The sequence below is a fragment of the Dama dama genome, chromosome 6, assembly GCF_033118175.1.
Source record: "Dama dama isolate Ldn47 chromosome 6, ASM3311817v1, whole genome shotgun sequence".
NCBI lineage: Eukaryota > Metazoa > Chordata > Mammalia > Artiodactyla > Cervidae > Dama > Dama dama.
This window is the reverse complement of record NC_083686.1, coordinates 31,446,153-31,454,240: the sequence shown is the minus strand read 5'-3', so window position 1 is coordinate 31,454,240 and position 8,088 is coordinate 31,446,153.

Genomic DNA, 8,088 nt, shown 5'->3' with positions numbered 1-8,088 from the left:
TCATTCTCTTTTTCAAGGATACTTTTGAAGTCAATGTTTGAGATGTGTTCTGACCTCAGGAAGGCTCTTAGCTGTTTCTTTCTCTGGTTTCCTATGATAAACTAGCTTGCAAATGGTTTAGCTTGAATCTGTCATGAAGTCATAAGCTTCCTCTTAACTGCTTACCAACAAAATTTCATAGCTTGAGGGAACTCTTAGGCTTGACCTTCCCATGTGAAATGAAGTGAAAGTATAGTATGTCAGTCTTGTGCAACCCTTTGGGACACCATGGACTGTAGCCCACCAGGCTCCTCTGTCCACAGAATTCTCCAGGGAAGAACACTGGAGTGGGTTGCCAGATCCTTCTCCAGGGGATGTTCCCGACCCAGGGATAGAACTCATTCTCTTGTACTGCAGGCATATTCTTTACCATCTGAGCCACTAGGGAAGCCCTGACCTTTCCATAGTCTGTTTCAAATAAAATGAGTTTCTTTGTAGAACCTTGGAGATTTCTGTTTCAGTTCCTCTGAACTGAACAAACCCTCTGAACTCTGGCTTCCAGAGCTGGCGATAGGGACAATGGCACAATTCTTTCTGAGTGCCATCCTTGCTTTGGGTGTAAACATTAGCCTCTCTTTTTAGTTTGCCTCTTTTCATAATAGAAATTCCACATAAGTTAAATAAGCAGGGTGACAATAGACAACCTTTCCAAATGTGAAACAGTCCTTTGTTCCGTGTAGCAGGGTATATCATGCAAAATGCCAGGCTGGATGAATCTCAAGCCGGAATCAAGATTGCTGGAAAAATATCAACAACCTCAGATATGCAGGCTTCCCTGGTAGCTCAATCGGTAAAAAATCTACCTGCAGTGCAGGACACCCCAGTCCGATCCCTGGGTTGGGAAGATCCCGTGGAGAAGGAAATGGCAACCCACTCCAGTATTCTTGCCTGGAAAATCCCGTGGACAAGATCCTGGCTGGATACAGTCCATGTGAGAGCACCATTCAGACACGAGTTTACAACTAAACCACCACCATCGCTCTAATGGCAGAAAGAAAAGAGGAACCATCGGGCCTCTTGATGGAGAAAGTGAAGAGTGAAAAACCTGGTTTAAAACTCAACATTCAAAAAACTAAGATTATGGCATCTCTTCCCATTACTTCAAGGCAAATAGATGGGGAAAAAGCAGAAACAGTGACAAAGTTTATTTTATTGGGCTCTAAAGTCACTGCAGATGCTGATCGCAGCCATGAAATTAAAAACACACATGCTCCTTGGAAGGAAAGCTATGACAAACCTAGACAGGATATTAAAAAGCAGAGACATCATGTTGCCAATAAAGGTCCATACAGTCAAAGCTATAGTTTTCCAGTAGTCATGTATGGATGTGAGATTTAAACCATAAACAAGGCTGAGCACTGAAGAATTGTTGCTTTTGAACTGTGGTGCTGGAGAAGACTCTTGAGAGTTCTTTAGACAGCAAGGATATTGAACCAGTCAATCCTAAAGAAGATCAGGCCTGAATATTCATTGGAAGGACTGATGCTGCAGCTGAATCTCCAATACTCTGACCACCTGATGCAAAGAGCTGATTCATTGAAAAAGACCCTGTTGCTGGGAAAGATTGAGGGCAGATGGTGAAAAGGGCAACAGAAGACGAGATGGATGGTATCATTGACTCGGTGGACATGAGTTTGAGCAAACTTAGGTAGATAGTGAAAGGCAAGGAAGCCTGGCGTTGTGCAGTTCATGGGGTTGCAAACAATCTGACACAACTTAGTGACTGAAAAAAAGCAAAAGATGTTAGTTCTATTTTTAAGTTTTATATCAATACCACACTACTTAGATTACTGCAGCTTTGTAACATTGTCTGATGTCTAGGAGAGTTATACCTCCTGCTTTCCACCCCCCCCCCCCAGGATTACTCTCCCAATTCTGCATCTTTTATAGTTCCATATAAAATTTTGGATTATTGATTCTAGTTTTCTGTGAAAAATGTCATGGGTAAATTGATAGCGATCACGTTAAATTTGTAGATAGCTTTGGGTAGTATTGCAATTTTAACATTAATTCTTCTAATCCAAGAGTGTGGGATGTCTTTCCATTTCTTTGAATCCTCTTTTATTTCCTTTATTCAAGTTTTACAGTTTTCAGCATGTAAGTCTTTCATTTTCTTGGTCAGGTTTATTCATATGTGTTTTATTTTTGGGGTACAATTTTTAAAGAGGTTATCTTTTTAAACTTTCTCATTCTGATATTTCAATATTAGTAAAAAGAAATGCAACAGATTTTTGTAAATTAATCCTGTATCCTGCTAGCTTGCTGAAATTGTATTATTAGTTCTAATAGCTTTTATGTGGGGACTCTAGGATTCTCTGCATAGAGTATCATGTCATCTGCAAATGCTGACAGTTTTTCTTCTCTTGCAGTTTGGACACATTTTATTTCTTTTTCCTATCTACTTTCTGTGGCTACAACTTTACATACTGTGTTGAATAGAGGCAGTAATATGGTATCCTTATCTTGTTCCTGGATTTAGCAATAAAGCTTTAAGTTTATTACTCTTGAGTATTATGTTTGCTGTGGGTTTATTGTCAATGACCTTTATTACGTTGTAAAATATTTCCTCATCAAATGTGCTCATTTTAATGAGAGTTTTATCATGAATAGATATTGGACTTTGGTAAATGCTTTTTTCATATCTACTGAGATAATCGTTTTTTTTTTTTTTTTTTTTTAATTTCATATCCATTTTGCTTTCTGTATTTGGATATATGTTGTCTTTAGATTTGGGACGCTTCCATCCATAATTTCTTCAAATATATTTTTGGTCCCTTTTTCTGTCTCTTCTCCTTCTGGAACACTATATGTGTCAGTTGGCACCTTTTAGATTATGCCATAGATATCTTATGCTGATTTCATTTTTTAAAATTTGTTTTTTTGTCTGCTGTTTTAATTGGTGATTTCTGTTATTTTCTCTTCTAGATCACTTGTTTGTTCTCCTGTGGCATTTAGTCAGCTATTCGGTGTATCTAGATTGCTTTTTATCTCAGAAATTGAAGTATTTATTTTTTTAATCATTGATATTTAAAATTTATAATTCCTTTTCTAGTCATATGTGTTTATATCTATAATTTTTTCTTAATTCAACTGACATTTTTATTACCTTCTTTTTAAACTTGGTGTCTGGTAGAAGGGTGATGCCTGTTTCATCAGTTATTCTTTCAGGAGATTACTCTTGCTCTTTTGATTAGGAGTATTTCCTCTGCTGTCCTTCATGGAACACTTATATTCCATAAATGTTGTGAGTATTCCTCTGCAGTCCTTTATGGAATGTCCTTTAAAGAACACTTCTTGCAAAGATGGGCACAATAAAGGACAGAAATGATATGGACCTAACAGAAGCAAAAGATATGAAGAAGAGATGGCAAGAATACACAGAAGAACTATGCAAAAATATTTTATACCCCAGATAACCATGATGGTGTGATCACTCACCTAGAGCCAGACATCCTGAAATGTCAAGTCAAGAGGGCCTTAGGAAGCATCACTATGAACAAAGTTAGTGGAGGTGATGGAATTCCAGTTAAGCTATTTCAAATCCTAAAAGATGATGCTGTGAAAGAGCTACCCTCAATATGCCAACAAATTTGGAAAACTCAGCAGTGGCCACAGAACTGGAAGAGATCAGTTTTCATTCCAATCCCCAAAGCAAGGCAATGCCAGAGAATGCTCAAATAACTGCACGATTGCACTCATCTCACATGCTAGTAAAGTAATGCTCAAAATTCTCTAAACGAGGCTTCAACATGGTACATGATCTGAGAACTTCCAGATGTTCAAGCTGGATTATGAAAGGCACAGGAAACAGATCAAATTGTCAATGTCTGTTGGATCACAGAAAAGCAAGAGAATTCCAGAAAAAACATCTACTTCTGCTTTATTGATAACACTGAAGCCTTTGCCTGTGTGGATCACAACAAACTGTGGAAAATTCTGAAAGAGATGAAAATACCAGATCAAAAAAAAAGAAAAGAAAAGAAAATACCAGATCACCTTACCCACCCCCTGAGAAATTAGTTTGCAGATCAAGAAGCAAAAGTTAGGACCAGACATGGAGCAATAGACTGGTTCCAAATTGGGAAAGGAGTACATCAAGGCTGTATATTGTCACCCTGCTTATTTAACTTATATGCCGAGTACATCATGAGAAATGCTGGGCTGGATGAAGCACAAACTGGGATCAGATTGCCGGGAGAAGTATCAATAACCTCAGACACATGGATGATACCACCTTTATGGCAGAAAGTGAAGAGGAACTAAAGAGCCTCTTGATGAAAGTGAAAGAGGAGAGTGAAAAAGCTGGCTTCAAACTCAACATTCAGAAAACTAAGATCATGGCATCCAGTCTCATCATTTAATGAAAAATAGAGAAACAATGGAAACAGTGACAGACTACTTTCTTGGGCTCCAAAATCACTGCAGATGGTGACTGCAGCCATGAAATTAAAAGTCACTTGCTCCTTGCAAAAAAAGCTGTGTCCAACTTTAGTTCAGTTCAGTCTCTCAGTTATATCCGACTCTTAGCAACCCATGGACTGCAGCATGCCAGGCCTCCCTGTCTAACACCATCTCCTGGAGTTTACTCAAACTCATGTCCAATGAGTCAGTGATGCCATCCAGCCATCTCATCCTCTTTTGTCTCCTTCTCCTCCCACTTCCAATCTTTCCCAGCAACAGGATCTTTTCAAAAGAGACAAATCTTCGCATTAAGTGGCCAAAGTATTGGGATTTCAGCTTCATCATCAGTCCTTCCAATGAATATTCAGGGCCGATTTCCTTCAGGATGGACTGGTTGGATCTCCTTGCAGTCCAAGGGACTCTCAAGAGTCTTCTCCAGTACCACAGTTCAAAAGCATCAATTCTTTGGTGCTCAGCTTTCTTTATAGTCCAACTCTCACATCCATATACGACAACATGAAAAACCATAGTTATGGCTACATGGACCTTTGCTGGCAAAGTAATGGCTCTTTTTTTAATATGCTCTCTAGGTTGGCCATAACTTTTCTTCCAAGGGGCAAGCATCTTTTACTTTCATAGCTGTAGTCACCATCTGCAGTGATTTTGGAGTCCAAAATAGTAAAGTCTGTCACTGTTTCTACTGTTTCCCCACATATTTTCTATGAAATGATGGCACTGGATGCCATGATCTTAGTTTTTTGAATGTTGAGTTTTAAGCCAAATTTTTCACTCTCTCTTCCAATTTCATCAAGAGGCTCTTTAGTTCTTCACTTTCTGCCATAAAGGTGGTGTCATCTGCATATCTGAAGTTATTGCTATTTCTACATGCAAACTTGATTCCAGCTTGTGCTTCCCCCAGCCCAGTGTTTTTCATGATGTACTCTGCATATAAGTTAAATAAGCAGGGTGACAATATACAGCCTTGATGTACTCCTTTTCCTATTTTGAACCAGTCTGTTGTTCCATGTCTAGTTCTAACTGTTGCTTCCTGACCTGCGTACAGATTTCTCAAGATACAGGTCAGGTGGTCTGGTATTCCCATCTGTTTCAGAATTTTCCACAGTTTGTGGTGATCCACACAGCAAGGGCTTTGGCATAGTCAATAAACCAGAAATAGATGCTTTTCTGAAACCCTCTTGCTTTTTTGATGATTCATTGGATTTTGGCAATTTGATCTCTGGTTCCTCTGCCTTTTCTAAAACCAGCTTGAACATCTGGAAGTTCATAGTTTATGTACTGTTGAAGCCAGGCTTGGAGAATTTTGAGCATTATTTGCTAGCATATGAGGTGAGTGAAATCATGAGGTAGTTTGAGCATTTTTTGGCATTGCCTTTTAGGGATTGGAATGAAAACTGATCTCTTCCACTTCTGTGGCCACTGCTGAGTTTTCCAAATTTGCTGGCATATTGAGGGTAGCACTTTCACAGCATCATCTTTTAGGATTTGAATTGGCTCAACTGGAATTCCATCACCTCCACTAGCTTTGCTCATAGTGATGCTTCTTAAGGCCCACTTGACTTCGGACTCCAGGATGTCTGGCTCTAGGTGATTGATCACACCATTGTGATTATCTGGGTCGTGAAGATCTTTTTTGTATTGTTCTTCTGTGTATTCTTGCCACCTCTTCTTAATATCTTCTGCTTCTGTTAGATCTGTGCCATTTCTGTCCTTTATTGAGCCCGTCTTTACATGAAATGTCCCTTGGTAGCTCTAATTTTTTTGAAGAAATCTCTAGTCTTTGCCATTCTCTTGTTTTCCTCTATTTCTTTGCACTGTTCACTGAAGAAGGCTTTCTTATCTTTACTTGCTATTCTTTGGAACTCTGCATTCAAATGGGTATATCTTTCCTTTTCTTCTTTGATTTTTGCTTCTCTTCTTTTCACAGCTATTTGTAAGGCCTCCTCAGACAGCCATTTTGCTTTTTTGCATTTCTTTTTCTTGGAGATGGTCTTGCTCCCTCTCTCCTGTACAATGTCATGAACTTCTGCCCATAGTTCATCAGGCACTCTTGTCTATCAGATCTAGTCCCTTAAATCTATTTCTTACTTCCACTGTATAATTGTTAGGGAATTGATTTAGGTCATACCTGAATGGCCTAGTGGTTTTCCCTACTTTTTTCAATTTAAGTCTGAATTTGACCACAAGGAGTTCATGGTCTGTGCCACAGTGAGCTCCCAATATTGTTTTTGCTGACTGTATAGAGTGTCTCCATCTTTGGCTGCAAAGAATATAATCAGTCTGATTTCAGTGTTGACCATCTAGTGATGTCCATGTGTAGAGTCTTCTCTTGTGTTGTTGGAAGAGGGTGTTTGTCATGACCAGTGTGTTCTCTTTCCAAAACTCTTAGCCTTTGCCCTGCTTCATTCTGTACTCCAAGGCCAAATTTGCCTGTTATTCTTCTTGACTTCGTACTTTTGCATTCCAGTCCCCTATAATGAAAAAGACATCTTTTTTGGGTGTTAGTTCTAGAAGATCTTATAAGTCTTCATAGACCCATTCAACTTCAGCTTCTTCAGCATTACTGGTCCAACTTAGATAGCATATTAAAAAGTAGAGCTATTACTTTGCAGACAAAGGTCCAGATATTCCAAGCTATGATTTTTCCGGTAGTCATGTATGGATGAGAAAGTTGGGCTATAAAGAAAGCTGAGCACTGAAGAATTGATGCTGACCTAGATTCTGTGCAAGGCTGTAGTGTGGAATGAACAGGGCTGTGATGTTTGTCATACTAGGATTTGGAAGTAGGGTGAACTGCCAGGTGCTGGTGTAAAGCTTCTCCTCAGTGCTTGTTGGCAAGGCAGCACCTGTGCACTCTTCAAGATCAGAATCTAGGCTTCTGCAGCTGTGCTCTTTGTCTGAGAAGTTCTCCCAGCAACCAATGGGTTTCTTTCCTCCCTTGTTGCTGTTATTCAGTCTCTCAGTCATGTCTGACTCTATGCAACCCCAAGGACTGCAGCACGCCAGGCTTCACCATCTCGCAGAGATTGCTCCGATTCATGTCCATTCAGTCGGTGATGTTATCCAACCAGCTCATCCTCTGTCATCCCCTTCTCTTCCTATAGGACCCTAGGACTGGGACACCCATTGTATGACTCAACTCCTTTGTTCCCTAGCGTGGAGGATCCACCTGTATGGATGTTCTCTAATTTTTTTTTTTTTTTTTTTTTAAGATCTCTCCCAGAGACAAAGTTGTCAATCTTATGTCTTTTTTCCAGCCTACCATTGATGTGGAAATTATTCTTGAAGCTATAGTTGTATAGGAGTTCTACCAGTCTCCCTTTAGTTTTCTGTGACAACTGTTCCATGTGAAGATGTATTTTTGATGTGTTTGTGGGGAGAGTTGAGCTCCATGCCCTCCTACTCTACCATCTTGACCTGATCCTATACCATATATCTAATGCTGACATATATAATTTTTCCATATTTAACACAGTGTTATTATCATTTATATTTGATAAATGTTACAGTAAAATATAATAACGTGAAGACTAAAACCCTTCTTGAAAATTTTCTATGCATTTAATGAGACTAGTTAATGAAAATTATATTTCACTAGCTATTTAGTGCTTTAGAATGTTAATGTAGTCA